The sequence below is a fragment of the Coregonus lavaretus genome (assembly GCF_964263955.1).
Source record: "Coregonus lavaretus genome assembly, chromosome: 7".
Classification (NCBI taxonomy): domain Eukaryota; kingdom Metazoa; phylum Chordata; class Actinopteri; order Salmoniformes; family Salmonidae; genus Coregonus; species Coregonus lavaretus.
This window is the reverse complement of record NC_139994.1, coordinates 53239665-53259411: the sequence shown is the minus strand read 5'-3', so window position 1 is coordinate 53259411 and position 19747 is coordinate 53239665. Positions and strand designations below refer to the sequence as shown.

General features: G+C 41.9%; 1 pseudogene across 1 annotated transcript in view; it reads left to right on the top strand.

Annotated features, from left to right (window-relative positions):
- LOC311132586 (phospholipid-transporting ATPase ABCA1-like) overlaps positions 1 to 19416 on the top strand; it is a 256970-nt pseudogene extending 237554 nt beyond the window's left edge. The window contains exons 49-50 of the transcript in view: positions 12660 to 12903; positions 19291 to 19416. The product of the transcript in view is annotated as a phospholipid-transporting ATPase ABCA1-like (transcript). The remainder of the gene's footprint in view (positions 1 to 12659; positions 12904 to 19290) is intronic.
- The last annotated feature ends 331 nt before the right edge of the window (positions 19417 to 19747 follow it).

The following is a 19747-nucleotide window of genomic DNA, read 5'->3' as shown; positions in this document are numbered from 1 at the left end:
CCTCTGGTGGTATCCCCTCCTCTCTCCCTCTCTCACCTCTCTTCTCCTCTCTCTCTCTCTCTCTCTCTCTCTCTCTCTCTCTCTCTTCTCTCTCTCTCTCTCTCTCTCTCTCTCTCTCACCCATCTCTCTCTCTCCCCCATCCTCTCTCTCCCTCCCATTCTCCTCCCCATCTCTTTCTCTCTCTCCCCATCTCTCTCTCCTCATCTCTCTCTCATCTTCCTTCCCCATCTCTCTCTCTCTCTCTCTCTCTCTCTCTCTCTCTCTCTCTCTCTCCTCATCTCTCTCCTTCCTTTCCCCATCTCGCTCTCTCTATCCCCATCTCTCTATCCCCATCTCTCTATCCCATCTCTCTTCCTTCCCCATCGCTTTCTCGCTCCACATATCTCTCTCTCTCTCTCTCTCTCTCTCTCTCTCTCTCTCTCTCTCTCTCTCTCCTATCTCTCTTCTCTCCCATCTCTCTCCCCATCTCTTTCTCTCTCCTATCTCTTTCTCTCTCTCCCATCTCTCTCTCATCTCTCTCTCATCTTCCTTTCCCCATCTCTCGCCCTCTCTCTGTCTCTCCCCATCTCTCTCTCTCATCTTCCTTTCCCCATCTTTCTTTCTCTCATCTTCCTTTCCCCATCTCTCTCTCTTTCTCTCTCTGTCTCTCTCTCCCCATCTCTCTCTCCCTCTCCATCTCTCTCATTCCTCATCTCTTTCTCCCCATTCCCCATCTCTCTCTCCTCATTCCCATCTGTCTATCTCTCTCTCTCTCTCTCATCTTCCTTTCCCCATCTCTCTCTGTCTCTCTCTCTCTGTCTCTCGCTCTCTCTCTCATCTTCCTTTCCCCATCTCTCTCTCTTTCTCTCTCTGTCTCTTTCTATCCCCATCTCTCTCTCCCTCCCCATCTCTCTCTATCCCCATCTCTTTCTCTCTATCCCCATCTCTTTCTCTCTCTTCCCATCTCTCTCCCCTCCCCCCCCCCCCCCCCCCCCTTGCTCTCAGGTGGTGGTGGAGCCTCATCCAACCCGCTCAATACTTTGTTTTTGCTGCCCTCTTTAGGCCACACCGATGACCTGTCTTCCCATCTTATCATTGGAGCAGCCTGGCTGCCAGCCTCATTGTTTTAACAACCCGTCCCTGTATATCAATCTGGCCCCAAATGAGCCAAAATAGCCCCATTCAAATCAGAGAGAGCCCTCTTAATGCAGATAGGGGATGGACAACGTTTTAAGAGGGCGTCCTTCTTTATGGCCTCATGATTGTTTTGCCTTTAAGAGCTCCCTACCTACCTGCCCCATGACCAGGTTGCAAGCCAAGCACAAAAAGAGAACCGGGAGATGAATAAGTGGTAGTAAATATACTTTTTACAATCCAGAGAGATCCCAGGTGTTAAGTAAACTGAAATTAAGTGCAGGGCAATGAAAGAGCTTCCATAGCTCCCCTATAAACTTGTCAGGGAAAGCGCAAAGAACGTGGGAAGCGGGATCCCAACCTTTTTCCCCCTGTGAGTTACGTCATTCATATGTCTGGAGATTGAGGTGTTATGCAGCTAGCAGATGCTATATCTCGCTGCATCGCTGCAACTTGTTTTGTTTGTCCTTACTTAAGGGGAAGCAGTGAAATAAAATATAAAAGAAAGCTGCAAAGTGCCATTAATGCATTAAGGTAATGCAGCACAGGAGAGTTTTATAAGAGTGTCTAAAAGTTGAGATCAATCTAAGGATGTTGGCTTTGAAAAGTCTAATAAATCTGCTCTTGCTCTCTGTGTGGATTGACTCGGGTGCACTGTAGCTAAGTAGTACACTATCTAACTGACTATCGGTGTCTGAGATGGATGAGAAAATAAGACCCCCCACGGCTTACAATGCATCAGCGTATAGCTGTAATTAATAGTGTTTGCAGACGGATTAATATCTAAAATCCTCTACGGCCAGAGAAAGCATGTGTACTTGTTAAATTTTGAATGCTTAGCAGAACAGGTAAATGGTCTAATTCACGCAGTTAAAGAGAAAATCCCTGGTCATCCCTACTGCATCTGATCTGGCGGACTGACTAAACACAAATGCTTTGTTGTAAATTATGTCTGAGTTTTGGAGTGTGCCCCTGGCTATCCGTAAATTTAAAAAACAAGAAAATCGAGCCGTATGGTTTGCTTAATATAAGGAATTTGAAATTATTTATACTTTTACTATAAGTAGAAGTATATTTTAGCAATTACATTTACATTTGATACTTAAGTATATCATTTTCTATTAAGGTATCTTTACTTTTACTCAAGAATGACAATTGAGTACTTTTTCCACCACTGATAAAGTGTAGGGGAATATAGGAACAAGTGGTCAATTTGGGATTGGGCAAACAATTGATGAGTGAAGATGTTAACATTTTATATTGTGTTGAGATGATCTTATTGTGGTGAGATAACAGAAGGGTAGAAATGGGGAAATGAATATATATCCCACCATTCCCCCTATAGCCACAGAGTAGCAGAGAAAAGAGAGAGAGAGATAGAAAATGAGAGAGAGAGAAAATTGATCAGCCTCTTTTTACCACCGCTAACAAGAAGCGTTTGATTACACATGCAAGCCTGAAACCCTTTCTCGCGACGCTACCGACCGTTATTGGATTTTTTAAATGTTTTCGTCTTCGCTGAGCTCGGCACTTCTGAAGCTCGGCTGCTCCTCACTGGCTTCAGACAGACAGACTTCCTGTCTGGCCCAAGCCCATCGCTAAGTGGAGGGGCATTTGTCAGACTCTTGATTGGATGAAGAATCGGGTTTGATGAAAGCAGGCTTGATGAGAGCTAAGTCTCAAAACGAGTGAGATGTCAGAAGACTGGCTTCTCTGTTAACTTTGCTCTTTGTTCATTCAAACTTTGTACTGAAGGCCTATTTCAAAATACTATGAAAGGAAGTCCACACTACTTTGTAATCACAGTAAATTGGACATTGCCTACTACTTACTAAAACTACATACTGGGTACTTCATACTATTTAGAACGTACTGTTTAGTCAAAAGGTATGCAGGTATACAGTAAGCAACAAATATCAACAGCAACAATAGACTCACCATACTGAAAATGCAATTGCGTTGTTTCCCACCGTTCGTTCAATTCGATACAGCGCCTTATCACCTTATCAGCTGATTATCAGCTGTTGTCAAACACACATGGGTCTGAAAAGATTACTCTCTTCCTCAATAGTGTACATCACATTCTACTAGATGAAAAGCCGAAATGAGTATGACATCCTGGCATTTAAAGCATCCTCAATTTTCAACATTTCACATACTATAAAACGTTCTATTAACGCATACCCAAAAAGCCTACTATTTAGAACACAAGTACAGGTAATCAGACATGACCATGGCTTGTTATTCTGTATAACAATGTATTGCCATTGAAAGGCTCTGGGAGTCGACTGACATTTTGAAAATGTACTGGGAGGCTCTGTTCCAATATCTATACTAGCAAACAGCTTATAGTGAAGCAATGTATTGGCCGTAGATTCTAAGTTGTATGCTAGTGTGGACATTGAAACATAGCCTTAGTGTGGTACTTCGAACACTTCCAACCTCGAGTAGCCATCTTTGCATTGAAGGACTCGCCTCCACCCAGGGGAACCATTCGCCTCTTCACCACCACTGAGCTTCACAGCTTTCTCCCACGGCCCCCTGGGATAGCGGAGGCTGAGGCTTGCTCACCATATCTCTAATTACTATTAAGGGGTTGCTACCTCTCCTTGCATGTAGCACTTAACAGCCCAGAAGGGACATTTCCACAAGTAAATATAACATTAGGGGATTAATTAAGCAGAAAACAATGGGTCATAGAGCACTAACGACAAAATAACAAGGCAAAGTGTCTTATTTTGTGCTCACAAGACATAGCGAAAAAGCCAAGCAAGATGCAAAATTGTAATTAGCGGATATAGGGCTGTGGCGGTCATGAAATTTTGTCCGCTGGTAATTGTCATTTAAATGTCTGCCGGTCTCACGGTAATTTACCGTTAATTAACATAAACACATTTAGCATCTCCAGGCCTCCACGAATACAAGCCACTGATTTGCGCCTTTGGAACATCAACATTTTAAAAAGTCTAATAAATCCATTTAATGTACATCATCACGATAAATCCATTATTTATTTTAGGCAGGTGTAAACAAACATTATGATATGAAGAAAATGTATTTCAGAAGAACATAATACAGTGCCTTCAGAAAGTATTCACACCCCTTTACTTTTTCCACATTTTGTTGTGCTACAGCCTGAATTTAAAATTGATTAAATTTAGATTTTGTTTCACTGGCCTACACACAATACCCCATACTGTAAACGTGGAATTATATTTCCAAGCATGGTGGTGGCTGCATCATGTTATGGTTATGCTTGTCATAGGCAAGGACTAGTGAGTTTTTTGGGATGAAAATGGAATTGAGCTAAGCACAGGCAAAATCCTAGAGGAAAACTTGGTTCAGTCTTCTTTCCAACAGACAATAGGAGATGAATTCACTTTTCAGTAGGACAATAACCTAAAACACAAGGCCAAATATACACTGGAGTCGCTTACCAAGACGACATTGAATTTTCCTGAGTGGCCTAGTTACATATTTGACTTAAATCGGCTTGAAAATCTATGTCAAGTAATGGAAATGGCTGTCTAGCAATGATCAACAACCAATTTGACAGAGCTTGAAGATTTTTTTTAAAGAATAATGTGCAAACATTGTACAATCCAGGTGTGCAAAGCTCTTAGAGACTTACCCAGAAAGACTCACAGCTGCAATCGCTGCCAAAGGTGATTCTAACATGTATTGACTCAGGGATGTGAATACTTTTGTAAATGAGATATTTCTGTATTTTTTTTTCAATAAATTTGCTAAAATTTCTAAAAACATGTTTTCACTTTATCATTATGGGATATTGTGTGTAGATGGGTGAGGATTTGTTTTTTTATTTAATCCATTTTGAATTCAGGCTGTAACACAACAAAATGTGGAATAAGTCATGGGGTATGAATACTTTTTGAAGACAGTGTAGCCGCTTCATATGCACACTCATTGTGTCTTGGGGAGAATATCCTTTATATTTTATTCAGCTAAGTTCAATTATATTCTTCTTACTATAAAATCATATAATATAAAATAATGGCACGGGACTAATAAGCATATCTTGTCTTCTAAATGAACTAGCTTACAGCATATGGCATGGCGCATAGCCAGATAACATACAGTAGGCCGACTCATACAGTATGTTGTGCTTAAAAGTTGTCATTTAAAACAGGTCCTATACGGTAGATTTAGAGTTATTTGCCAACTTTAGTTATGAGTGATACAAACCTTCGGATGTCTTAGAAATCAAAACATACAGTTGAAGTCGGAAGTTTACATACACCTTAGCCAAATACATTTAAACTCAGTTTTTCACAATTCCTGACATTTAAACCTAGTAGAAATTCCCTGTCTTAGGTGAGTTAGGATCACCACTTTATTTTAAGAATGTGAAATGTCAGAATAATAGTAGAGAGAATGATTTATTTCAGCTTTTATTTCTTTCATCACATTCCCAGTGGGTCAGAAGTTTACATACTCTCAATTAGTATTTGGTAGCATTGCCTTTAAATTGTTTAACTTGGGTCAAACGTTTCGGGTAGCCTTCCACAAGCTTCCCACAATAAGTTGGGTGAATTTTGGCCCATTCCTCCTGACAGAGCTGGTGTAACTGAGTCAGGTTTGTAGGCCTCCTTGCTCAGTTCTGCCCACACATTTTCTATAGGATTGAGGTCAGGGCTTTATGATGGCCACTCCAATACCTTGACTTTGTTGTCCTTAGGCCATTTTGCCACAACTTTGGAAGTATGTTTGGGGTCATTGTCCATTTGGAAGACCCATTTGCGACTAAGCTTTAACTTCCTGACTGATGTCTTGAGATGTTGCTTCAATATATCCACATAATTTTCCTTCCTCATGATGCCATCTATTTTGTGAAGTGCACCAGTCCTTCCTGCAGCAAAGCATCCCCACAGCATGATGCTGCCACCCCCGTGCTTCATGGTTGGGATGGTGTTCTTTGGCTTGCAAGCGTTCCCCTTTTTCCTCCAAACATAACGATGGTCATTATGGCCAAACAGTTCTATTTTTGTTTAATCAGACCAGGGGACGATCTTTGTCCCCTTGTGCAGTTGCAAACCGTAGTCTGGCTTTTTAATGGCGGTTTTGGAGCAGTGGCTTCTTCCTTGCTGAGCGGCTTTTCAGGTTATGTCGATATTAGACTTGTTTTACTGTGGATATAGATACTTTTGTACCTGTTTCATCCAGCATCTTCACAAGGTCCTTTGCTGTTGTTCTGGGATTGATTTGCACTTTTCGCACCAAAGTACCTTCATCTCTAGGAGACAGAACGCGTCTCCTTCCTGAGCGGTATGACGGCTGCGTGGTCCCATGGTGTTTATACTTGCATACTATTGTTTGTACAGATGAACGTGGTACCTTCAGATGTTTGGAAATTGCTCCCAAGGATGAACTAGTGGAGGTCTAAAAAAAAGGTATTGGCTGATTTCTTTTGATTTTCCCATGATGTCAAGCAAAGAGGCACTGAGTTTGAAGGTAGGCCTTGAAATACATCCACAGGTACACCTCCAATTGACTCAAATTATGTCCATTAGCCTATCAGAACCTTCTAAAGACATCATATTCTGGAATTTTCCAAGCTGTTTAAAGGCACAGTTAACTTAGTGTATGTAAACTTCTGACCCACTGGAATTGTGATACAGTGAATTATAAGTGAAATAATCTGTCTGTAAACAATTGTTGGAAAAATTACTTGTGTCATGCACAAAGTAGATGTCTTAACCGACTTGCCAAAACTATAGTTTGTTTACAAGAAATTTGTGGAGTGGTTGAAAAACGAGTTTTAATGACTCCAACCTAAGTGTATGTAAACTTTCGACTTCAACTGTATATGGGCTGCATAATGTGACAATAGGCTATTGATAAAACATTTTTAAAGCTTGCTTCCTGCACATGCTCTTCTCTCAAGCGATCATATTTTCACCCATCAGACTATTCTCAATTTAACCTTGTTTTTACTAATATGTAAAATTAGTTTCGATTTAGAATGGCCCATTGTCAAATGGGCAGGTACAGGGGAAGGGGGGAAAAGACATGTCATCCGTTTCCACTCAAATAGCGAATGGAGGCCGCTTTCTCGTGGCTCGTTTTTCAGTCCTGCTAGGTTTGCTCCTCTGGTTTTATAGCGGAGCAATGCTTTATATTAATATCTGAGAAATAAATATAATAGCAGTAGAAGGCTGGGATCCACCTCTTTTTAGTGGAAACCATCAAAACTCTCCTTTCACACAGCATTGCATATAGAAATGTCTGGGATTATAAGAACACTTATTTCACTCAACGCATCAACCACCGTTTGAAGAGCATGCAGCCTCTCACTGCTCAACAGGTGATATTCCACCCAAACTATGTACACCATGGGCTCTCCAACCTTGTTCCTGCATCTACCCAGTGCTTAATTTGAGAATCCAAGTGAAATATGTTCGGGAACATCGATAGTAACATGTTTTCACAACAAAACATATTTCATTACACTGTTGACAGCCCCTCTCTCTGCGCGCTCGAGAAAGGAATGAAGGAGAGAGAGGAGGAGATAGAAGCATACGGTGGTGAGATATTCTGTAGCTAAAGGTAATGTGTCAGCCTACTGATTATGAAAATATAAGAAATTCCCTATTATTTGGCTATTCAAAATCAAATACAAATTCACTATAATTTTAGGTTAACTCTGTAAGCCGCCCTGCACAATCAATGAACCAACAGCATCGCCTACGTTCTCTCCCAGACTCATTGATAGAAATGTTGGAACGTAGCATTAGGTAATCAGTCCATCCAGTATGCATAATACAGTCCACACTCAAAGGTGTGACTAGAATTTGTAGAATTTTGGAGTATAGGCTAGATCAATTATGTACCAAACACATCTACAATCTGTGTTTCTTTCTGCCTTGCGTAATATGCGGTAGGCTATTAGGCTATGTATTGTATAATGACACAATCATTATTTTAATTCTGGGGGGGGTTTTCGGGCTTGGGCTCATGTATAGGACTATGCGTATGCAAAGCTCTAATATGCATATGGGTGTTTTGAATTAATCTTCACCTTAGAAAGCGCTGTCCATTTCGTTGTGTTAGGCTTTGAAACAACATCCACAATGACCATGTTTTCCACTCAGTTTCAACCTGTTGTTGAACTTCTTTCTTCAAATTGATCGATTACAGTGAAGTGAGTTTTTAAAGCATGGTACTGTTTTGATCATAAGTGTTTGATGTGATTTTTGATTGCATTCGCATTGATGTCAGAGTGGTTAGAGGGACAATAGAGCCCTGAGTACCAGGCCATTAGCGACCTGACGGTTGTTAGCGAGTTGGGTACTACCAACGCATGTCCAGAGTAGCACATTCCAGCTATGAGGGAGCATTGAATGTCAAGTGAGAATCATATTTTGGTGCTTTTATTTTTATGTGTCGGTGAATTGATTGGGAAATATTTTTTATTCACCTCTGCAAAGTATAATGTCAATGCCTCAATCCCATTCTCCTACCTAATTATTTTGAGGCATTCAGTTTTGTATTTATTTTATTTTTTATTAAACCTATAAATAAATACTGGGAATGAGACATTAGACTTTGCAGAGGTATACATACACTGACAGAGATGTTGAGGCATTCTGAAAATATATGTCCTTAGATTGGGATTGGCTTTAAGATGGCCTAGATGGCTCATATCAAGTCTGAATGAGAGAGAATAAACTATTCTCCCTAACCTCGTCAAAAGCACAGGATGTGTTCTACATATGCACAGTCTGTGCAGATTGTAAGATTTTTATATCATGTTAATGTGGTTGCTGAGATATTAAACACTTAAATAGTCCAGATATTAAACACTATGGTAGAGTCCCAAATGGAACCCTATTTCCTATATGGTGCCATTTGGGACGCAGATTATATTAAACACTCCAGGTTTTGTAAAGATTTGATAATCTGTTTCAGACCTGTGTCTGGAACACACCCCACATGTCACACCATGATCCACTACTTATAGGTACACCCAAAGCATCATGGGTAAATCTACATGCCAACTCATGGCTTTGTGCAAACTCAGGAAGTAGAGACAGTACTCCTAGCTTCAGTACCTTATTAACAAACACAAACAATGGAGGGAGGGGGAAGAGAAGGATGGGAGAAAAGGAGGAGTGAAAATTCCTTCAGGAGACAAACAACTCACAAGTTTCTCGGTTGTGCAGACTCACGCCACTCTCACCTGCTGGTGACACACCTGCTCCTCGACTCGCCGCACCGGACGTGCCGGGAGCTTTCAACCAGCCGGGGAAATTAAGATCAATTGTACGTCCCCCTCCCTCGCTCTTACATTCCATCCCTCTATCCCTCCTTCTCCTCCTTCTTTTATCACATGTTTATGTTAGCACTAGGGCACCACTACTAGGGCACCACCCAGTGGCGGCTCCTGAAAAAATTCTCAGGAGGGGCAATTTTTCTGATGATTTAGGTGACCTACACACATTTAAAAAAAAGATATGTCCAGCAACAACATGAAGACAGGGGCAGCATATAAGTCAATACCAGAAGCATTTATTGACTGATCTCAAAAGTGTTGGCTTACCAGGGTTGGTGGAGCCCTCAGTTTCATCTTTGCCTCGCAAAGCTAACTCAAACACTCCGCAAAACTTCACACACTGGATTAGCCGGCTGAGGATGTGGCGGTTCTTGCTAATGTCGTAGTAAATATATTTGTTATAGTGAATATGGAATATGATATGTTGAGTAAAATGTTGTGCTAAGATCTATTTAGGTCAGGAGCTGGTTATAAGTTCTGTTCCTATCCAATAACAATGGACAAAAGGGTCCTATCTTGTCAGCCTTGTCAGCAGGTGGCCAAGGACAACACCCACGCCATAGGCCTCTCAGTTCTTCCAACTCACGAGTTCTTGCTCTGAGGACACACACACACACAAACACACACACACACACACACATCATCACTGTTAAACACACACACACACACACACACATCATCACTGTTAAACACACACACACACACACACACACAAAAATCCCCTCTCTTAGGCTGAACATTTGAAGACAGAGAACCCGACTCAGAGCCAATGCAACAGTGACAGTAGCCTGGAGGTGACCTCGCCCAACTCATCAGGACCAATCAGAAGATCAGAACTACTAGATTGAACCTACTTCATTTATTGCATAAAATGTCTGCACACAATGTTTCGGGGCTCTCTTCAGATAATAATAATAATAATAATAATAATATGCCATTTAGCAGACGCTTTTATCCAAAGCGACTTACAGTCATGCGTGCATACATTTTTGTGTATGGGTGGTCCCGGGGATCGAACCCACTACCTTGGCGTTACAAGCACCATGCTCTACCAGCTGAGCTACAGAAAGTGGATACTCATGGATGCGCATTGCAATTGTAAAATGTCAACACAATTGGAGACACCACGTCATTTTTGGAGACATGTTATTGACAGTAAACTATTGTAGATGCGACTGCTAACTAAATAAAACATTTTAGCTGGCTAGCTAATCATCTTAGCTAAATGTGGGGCAAACAATTCAGTTATTTACCGTTAATTTGAGGGATTGGGGTGAAAGAAATCGAGTTACATAGTGATACTTTACGATATACTGTATTGACAATATCGCAATATTTTAGCGCTAGTTGGCTGTACCTGCACCAAAACACCATTATTGTTCCTTCATAGCTTGTTCTCAATCTTTTCACATTGGGAGCCAATTAGTTTTCAGCACTTTTATTTCCATGACTGATCAAAACTCGTTCTCATGGCTTTCTGATCCCTCTGCAACAGACATATGGTGCGCAATAAAATCACAGTATCGAATCGCAATACGTATAGAATCATGAGACTCGCAATGCTGATGCATATATCTTATCGTGAGGTTCCTGGCAATTCCCAGGCCAAGTTCATTTGCCACAACAAATCTCTTCGCTAGCAAACGCGATGTCTTCTCCAAAACGACAATGTGTCTCCAGCAATGTTTACTTTTTTGACGTTCTATGGCATCTCCACTTTCCAAGCATATATGACCACATGTAATATTTTGGTAAGTGATGCAAATAGTGAACTATGTAGGGCCAGGATGTAAAATATATGTAGCTGCAGCAATTTCTCTTATCTGATATGGTAAGTAATGGGGCTTAATTTATAGCTCCCTAAGAGTTTGACGAACGGGTCCGTGAACGCGATTCCAGATATATTTACCTCTGAATAAACTGCCTTTATTACACCATATCCACATCCAGTAAACTTGTGATTATCAACACTAACCTCATCGTTGTGGCGGCGGACAGCTAGCCTGTATCCCTCGTCATCCAGTTGAGTGAGTGGCAATGTCTTTTTTCGTTCGTACCAATTTTTGGAAAATCCTCGGGTGTAGGACTTTCCGCCTTTAGAAGAAACCTGTTGAATTATTAAATTTGGTCTGGGAAGTCCTAATTGTTTCGTTGCCAATTTATCTTAATTTGTTCGCCGACAAAAAGGAACTTCTTTCAAAGACACAATCGAGTTGGACTGAAGCCTAGCCATTTTGATAGTAGTAGTGAATTGATTGAGGCTGCTACCTGGTCTTTTCTTAGTTACGTTCATTCGTGGTTACGTTATGTATGACGAAAGCGCGTAAGTGCAAGCCCACAGACACCCATAGAGAATGTATTGAAAGCTTTGAAATGTGAAAAAAATAGATTTTACATGACAGGCTATGAGAGACTTCTGGGCGATTTTCAACCTGACTGAAATCGCCCAAAAAACGGGCGGGGCCATTTGAAGCACGACTTTAGCCTGATTTGACATTTAGTGGCTGTCAGATCAGACGTGAACACTGATAACTGCTGTTGCCGTGATATAATTTTTTATAAATTTATTTAAAAAAAATATTTGTTATTTTTATTTTTTTATAATTGATTAGAAAAAAAATCCCTTCCTTTTCCCGTTTGGCAGTGCGTCGCCCATATCGCCCTATTGAACAAGCCGTCCCTGGCACCACCACTAGGGCACCACCACTAGGGCGCCACCAAAAGGGCACCACCAAAAGGGCACCACCACTAAGGCACCACCACTAGGGCACCACCACTAGGGCACCACCACTAGGGCACCACTACTATGGCACCACTACTTTGGCACCACCACTAGGGCACCACTACTATGGCACCACCACTAGGGCACCACTACAGGAGGTAACAGAAGCATATTATTTAAGCGCTGCTGTTAAATTGAAGAATGTGCACATTACCTTGGGTGGAGAATAGACATTAGGCAAGGCGAATATGGAATCAAGTGATATGCTGGAGCATACAGAAATGGTCCAAAATGTTGGCTTGTTTTGGTGTGTATGTGTTGTGTAAGGCGTGTTGTGGTGTGTAATTTACCAAACTCCAATAACCTCTCATTGTGTTCGTGTGACTGTGTGTGTGTGTCTGCTTGCACATGTGCCTTTGTGCGTTGCTTGATGTGTGTACTTGTAGCTATACAGTATGTGTTTGTGCCTTTGTCTGCCCATGTGCTTTGATTGATGTGTATGTGTTTATTCATGTGTCTGTTTTCCCCAGGTTCGGGGACGGCTACACTGTGATCGTGAGGGTGGGCGGCTCGCCCCCCGCTCTGGGCCCCGTGGAGGAGTTTGTCCACGAGACCTTCCCCGGTAGCGTACTGAAGGAGAAGCACCACAACACGCTGCAGTACCAGCTCCCCCACAGCGAGGGCGCTCTGGCCAGCATCTTCAGCCAGTTCACCACTCATCAGCAGAGGCTGGGCGTGGAGGACTACTCTGTCTCCCAGACCACACTGGATCAGGTAACCAGATTAACCCTTCATTCATTCGATTTTCTGGGGTGAGGACCATAGAGATACAATAGTGTTTCTATGGTATTTTATTTCCTTCTGTTGTGGGGACACACAGGGCGTGTAGGCTTTTCTTCCTTTCCTGTACTAACATGCCTGATTCAACAAATCAAGTTGTGGTGTTTTTTGTGTATGGCCGGTGAGGGCCAATCTGATCCTGGAAGGCAGGAGTGTGTTTCTTTTTTTGGCAGGTGTGTTAAAGCTTGGTAAACATCTGCAGACACTCCAGGAGTGGAGTTGCCCATCCCTTTTATGGCAATGAAGGCATACATTATCTATACAACACATTGTACACTGAATGCTGTTAGACTTGCTGTTGAATGTCAACTGCCTCACCCCACGTTTCCTATTGGATGTGTGAAGCTTGAGATCGGATGTAATCAAGCCTCTGAGAGGTCGAGTGAGGCGAGTGTGCCTCGCCCTCAATGACGAACATTAGCACAGCAGTGGAGGGGTCTGGGTAGACGAGAGCACCTTAAGAGGGCCCAGCAAAGGTCACCTGTCCACTCATCCTTGGGGAGAAAAGGAGGGGAAAGAAGGAGGTCTGCCTAGATAAAAACAAACCTCAGCCTGAGAGCCTCTCGAAAGCACCTGCCAGGAGAGGAAAGAAACAAGAAAGAAAAGCAGAAAGAAATGGAGAAAGAAAACAAGAGAAGAAGAAAAAAAAAACATGTCCGCCAATGCAGCTATGGACCATATTTACCAGATCACAGCGTAAATAAATCACACGCAGGCTATAAGGTCACTGCACTAAAACACCTACAGTGGGGAGAACAAGTATTTGATACACTGCCAATTTTGCAGGTTTTCCTACTTACAAAGCATGTAGAGGTCTGTAATTTTTATCATAGGTACACTTCAACTGTGAGAGACGAAATCTAAAACAAAAATCCAGAAAATCACATTGTATGATTTTTAAGTAATTAATATGCATTTTATTGCATGACATAAGTATTTGATCACCTACCAACCAGTAAGAATTCCGGCTCTCACAGACCTGTTAGTTTTTCTTTAAGAAGCCCTCCTGTTCTCCAATCATTACCTGTATTAACTGCACCTGTTTGAACTCGTTACCTGTATAAAAGACACCTGTCCACACACTCAATCAAACAGACTCCAACCTCTCCACAATGGCCAAGACCAGAGAGCTGTGTAAGGACATCAGGAATAAAATTGTAGACCTGCACAAGGCTGGGATGGGCTACAGGACAATAGGCAAGCAGCTTGGTGAGAAGGCAACAACTGTTGGCGCAATTATTAGAAAATGGAAGAAGTTCAAGATGACGGTCAATCACCCTCGGTCTGGGGCTCCATGCAAGATCTCACCTCGTGGGGCATCAATGATCATGAGGAAGGTGAGGGATCAGCCCAGAACTACACGTCAGGACCTGGTCAATGACCTGAAGAGAGCTGGGACCACAGTCTCAAAGAAAACCATTAGTAACACACTACGCCGTCATGGATTAAAATCCTGCAGCATATGCAAGGTCCCCTTGCTCAAGCCAGCGCATGTCCAGGCCCGTCTGAAGTTTGCCAATGACCATCTGGATGATACAGAGGAGGAATGGGAGAAGGTCATGTGGTCTGATGAGACAAAAATAGAGCTTTTTGGTCTAAACTCCACTCGCCGTGTTTGGAGGAAGAAGAAGGATGAGTACAACCCCAAGAACACCATCCCAACCGTGAAGCAGTGAGGTGGAAACATCATTCTTTGGGGATGCTTTTCTGCAAAGGGGACAGGATGACTGCACCGTATTGAGGGGAGGATGGATGGGGCCATGTATCGCGAGATCTTGGCCAACAACCTCCTTCCCTCAGTAAGAGCACTGAAGATGGGTCGTGGCTGGGTCTTCCGGCATGACAACGACCCGAAACACACAGCCAGGGCAACTAAGGAGTGGCTTCGTAAGAAGCATCTCAAGGTCCTGGAGTGGCCTAGCCAGTCTCCAGACCTGAACCCAATAGAAAATCTTTGGAGGGAGCTGAAAGTCCGTATTGCCCAGCGACAGCCCCGAAACCTGAAGGATCTGGAGAAGGTCTGTATGGAGGAGTGGGCCAAAATCCCTGCTGCAGTGTGTGCAAACATGGTCAAGACCTACAGGAAACGTATGATCTCTGTAATTGCAAACAAAGGTTTCTGTACCAAATATTAAGTTCTGCTTTTCTGATGTATCAAATACTTATGTCATGCAATAAAGATTCCGTCTCTCACAGTTGAAGTGTACCTATGATACAAATTACAGACCTCTACATGCTTTGGAAGTAGGAAAACCTGCAAAATTGGCAGTGTATCAAATACTTGTTCTCCCCACTGTATGTGGACGGAGACCTGACAGTCACCTTTCAGCTGGTGATTTATTGAGGAGAGCTCTGACCTATAGGCTCTATTTTCGGCTGGTGTTAAGTCGGCGTTAGTGTCAAACGCACGTTAGTTTGCAATTTCGTCATGTAAAAACGAACGCACTGGCATTTTCCAGCCCTAATGCCAGTTTTGGGAATTTACCTGTCTTAAATCAGATTCACGTATTTAGCAAAGATAGGTCTACATTTTGTTATTTTGTTCCTGTAAGCCATTTAACAAACTATAACAGACTAACATCGGGATTGGAGTTGATTCCATGGCAATACATAACATCATTTTGGTACAGCGCGTCCCCTCAGCTGATTATCAGCTGTTGTCATGATGACTCTTTTCCTCAATATTGTGCAGTGAATTCTACTAGATGAAAAGCAGAAATTAGTATGACATCCTGGCATTTAAAGCATACTACATTTTCAAAAGTTTACATATATAAAATGTAATTTTTTCGCATACCCAAAATGCTACTTAGAACACAAGTACGGGTATTTGGACACAGCCACTGTGAATTAATCATAGTTCATAGGCTATTATTTGGAATGTACTGTTTTGTAAAAATGTATGCAGTAAGCAACAAATATCAACATACATAATAGACTCACCCATACTGAGAAAGTCTCATCTAATGCAGCGTTTCCCAAACTCGGTCCTGGGGACCCACCCTATACTACACAGCTGATTCAAATAACCAACTCATCATCATCAAACTTTGATTATTTGAATCAGCTGTGTAGTGCTCGGCAGGACCAAGTTTGGGAAACCCTGATCTAATGCATATTTGCATTGTTTTCCGCCACTTGTTCATTGTTTCTCTATAACTAGCACAAATTGAAAATCCACAATCAACTTGAGCACTAGGGTACTATTTTTAATTTATGTGTTAGACATTTTCAGAGGTACAGTATCTTCCCCTTTATGGAAAACAAAGGGTTACCTAGTGTCTGAGAATGAGTAGTAAACACTGATCAAGCTTCTATGTCCCTTATACATGGACACCTAAGTGTCACCTCAATTTCTACTGTATGTCCCTGAAGAAAAGTTATTTTGCGTCACACACTACAGAGAGCATTTCAAAGACAACGGAACAAACTAGCATATAGCTGACGTGGACTGGGATGGCCTGTATTTAAAACGTGCACTGAGGCGTGTGTGTCGCACGGGGACTCCTCCGTCACGACGGCGAGGTTAATTGAGCGCCTCTGAGTACTTCTCCTCCTTGCCACGCGTCGGCGGCCATCTAATAAACACCCCAAATGCCATAGTTAATACCCATACCCTTCTGTTATTAACAAAATGTCAGTCACGAGCACCGGAGCATGAAGTCTAAGTTATAATAAACTAATGCTTAGAAGATTAGAGGTGATTGAAGAAACATGTTTGTAGCTAGTACTGTGGTGGAAGAAATGTTATTACTGTCCATGCACAGTTGCACACATCCAATGCCTTTGAGCAGATTGCGGGATATCAAATATATTCACTAGGATAAAGGATAAAATGATGCAGCATATTGCAATCTATGCTCCCATGTGGGTTATTGGTGACAACATTTTGACCACTTACATAGGTCTGCCATATTGAATGCTCTATTGTTCGGAATGAGTTTGGAATGCGTTCACAAACAAAACATTGTTTCCAACCTTGACAAATACACAGTAGTCGACCTATAATAGTGTTCCAGTATGTGGTCTGGGTATTATATAGTTTTCTCAGAGAGCATTATATAATATATTTAAGTAATACTGCCTGAAAACCCGGAAATTATCGTGTGACAACTCAACAAGGGCTGTTCTGAGGCCCGAAGCGAAGCCAAGTGCTGGTGGTTGGTGCCAGCCAGTGCTTCCTCTTCTTTGGCAGAGAATGGGACGTCCCACTCACGTCGTTGCCAGCTAAAATGGCACTCCAGCGCTTATTGTTCTCCATGTTAGGCTGCCAATAACTCTTTAGTGAGCTGTCACATCGATGGCCACTCATTATTTTCCTTGCCTCCAGGCCCGCATCGGATACATTTTGCATTCTGAAGTTGCTACCCAAGCGGGCTGGTCATTAGTTATTTCACATGTTTTGACCCAGTCGTTAATTCTAATCATAATTCATAATTCATTAGACGTTGCTATGCTAAACAAATCATTGGCATGTAGCTAGCTAGCAGAGATTTGAAGATGATGAGAGACAAGAACTTCAATAAATAATGATTGAATAAATATCCAATAGGCCGCAATACGCTGAAAATGATTGAATGGAATTCTGAGTGTTTACGGTTTCCATGGTGAATTATTAGTTCCACCTTCATTCTTGGGCTAGCTAGCCTACTGGCATGGGAGAGATCACATTTGTAAAATTATACATTGTTGCACAGGTCGTAAAGGCAGACAGGTAGGTTTATACAACCCCCAAATGTTGCAATCCAAATAGTAGCATGGGAAAATAATTTATTTCCCAAGAGAGATTAAGTTGATTAATTTCCTGCCTGGGCTGTGGGACAATGGAAATATGACATTAACATGTCATGGTATTTTGTTGTCCCACCACTCAACATCCAGGATCCTTACAACCCGTTTTATAAAGAGCTGTCAAACTCTGATATGGAAGTCTAAAGGCATAAATGTTTTAAGCCTCTCAGCATACTGTAGCCAACCAATGGCATCTGGGGTTAAGGGTCAAATAATCCCGATAGGTGGAGTTGAAGATAGGCATGGAGAAATGCATTGTTGTTGTTTTTCCACTTCCTCATTCCCTCCTTAATAAGATGTCATAACGGTGAAGTTATAGAAAAATGTATTATCAGCCATTTTTTTAAAGGAAGCCTGTTGCACTTGCTAAACTTTCGTCTGTCAGTCTCAAAGAGCCCAGCAGTACGGTTCTTCACAGCACTCGTCCTCCCCAATTTAACAGGAAGTGTGTTTCAACGGGATCTAACGGCCAGGGTCCTCCTCCATCAAAGGTATCACTAACCTACCGTCCCGTCTTGACGTTTCTCTTGAGTCTCGAACTAATACTTTTTAGTTCCAATTAAGATGGCCGACATTATCTGACACGGGAACGGATCTGCAAAATTGGCGGAATCCTCCCCTTTCATCTCAAATGACACACCCCAGGCTGATAAAAACAGAGTCTGGGCTTTATCTTTAACATTGAAGTTAGAAGAGTGAATTTGATTCCACAAGGGATTCAGAAGATGACTGTGGAGGAGGAAGAGCTGAGGAGGGGTAGTGGGTGGTGGAAGTTTTTTGGTTTTGTTTGAATCCTTTTGTCAATCTGTGCTCCCCAAAGGAAATAAAAGGGCACTTCTATGCCTCAAAGGTGACCGTACGCATATTGTGTGGTATTATTTTATAGGCTGTAACTGTTGAGAAAGATATACTTCATAGGCAGCGCCTAATGGACTAGGCGGAGAAGAATAAACATCCCCTGTAAACAGTTGTTTCACTGCAGAAACAATCCCCGCTTAAGTGGCTACACTCATTCCTGAGATAGTATGGCATAATATTAGTCAGGCTGATCCGAGACATGGGATTTGTTATACAATCTGGCCATCCCCCATTTCCTCTTAAGCCTATACATATAAAGTCACTTCATATCTTAAAATATATGGTGGCTTTAACAGGCCTTTTTGTTTTATTTCTCGTCCTTCTTTTCTTGATACTTTACCTGATGAATCCAAGTTTTTACCGTTGTTTCCCCACCCCGTTACGCAGACCAAGGTTAATAAAGAAATCGGGGGGGTCATTATCAGGATGGCTTCGGTCTCGTTTCACAGTGGAGTGTAAGACATTTAAGGATACATCATAGAAACATGTTTTGTTGAAATGTCATTAGAATGAGCAGATCGGATACGTTGATTTTTTAAATAATTCTGAAAAACAAACCAACTACAAACTAACGAAACTGAAACCCATTCATATGAACAGATTTGTGTGTGCGTGTGACATGCAAGGACCTCCTATCTACATCTACTCTTACAACCCTGTCTTCATCCCCAGGTCTTTGTCAACTTTGCGAGGTACCAACATGAGGAGGACAACCATGCTACTTATGACAACAAAGTGGACGTGTCCGACGAAATGCCAATGGAAGCTCGGAAATCACCTGTCCCAGAGAGCGTCTGAGTCCCAACGTTCACCTCATATTCCATCACTGAACAGCACCTAGCGCTGTATATCTCAGGTCTAAGCTTGTAGATAGCTTTCGTTTGTTTTACTTGTGCCATCTGTCATAATAATATTATTGTATGTTATCAGGCAAATGTTAACCGTAAATAACATATATAATACAACTGCACACCTAGCAGAGCGAAATAATGGCAAGTAAATGGTTGGTAAGTGATTAGTCTAATTGCTTCATCAGTGTATAGATTTAGTCCATGCAGTTATTTTCTGGAATTGCTTTAATATGATGAAAAACAGCCACACTTAATCGTGGTGTGGTGAAACACAGATT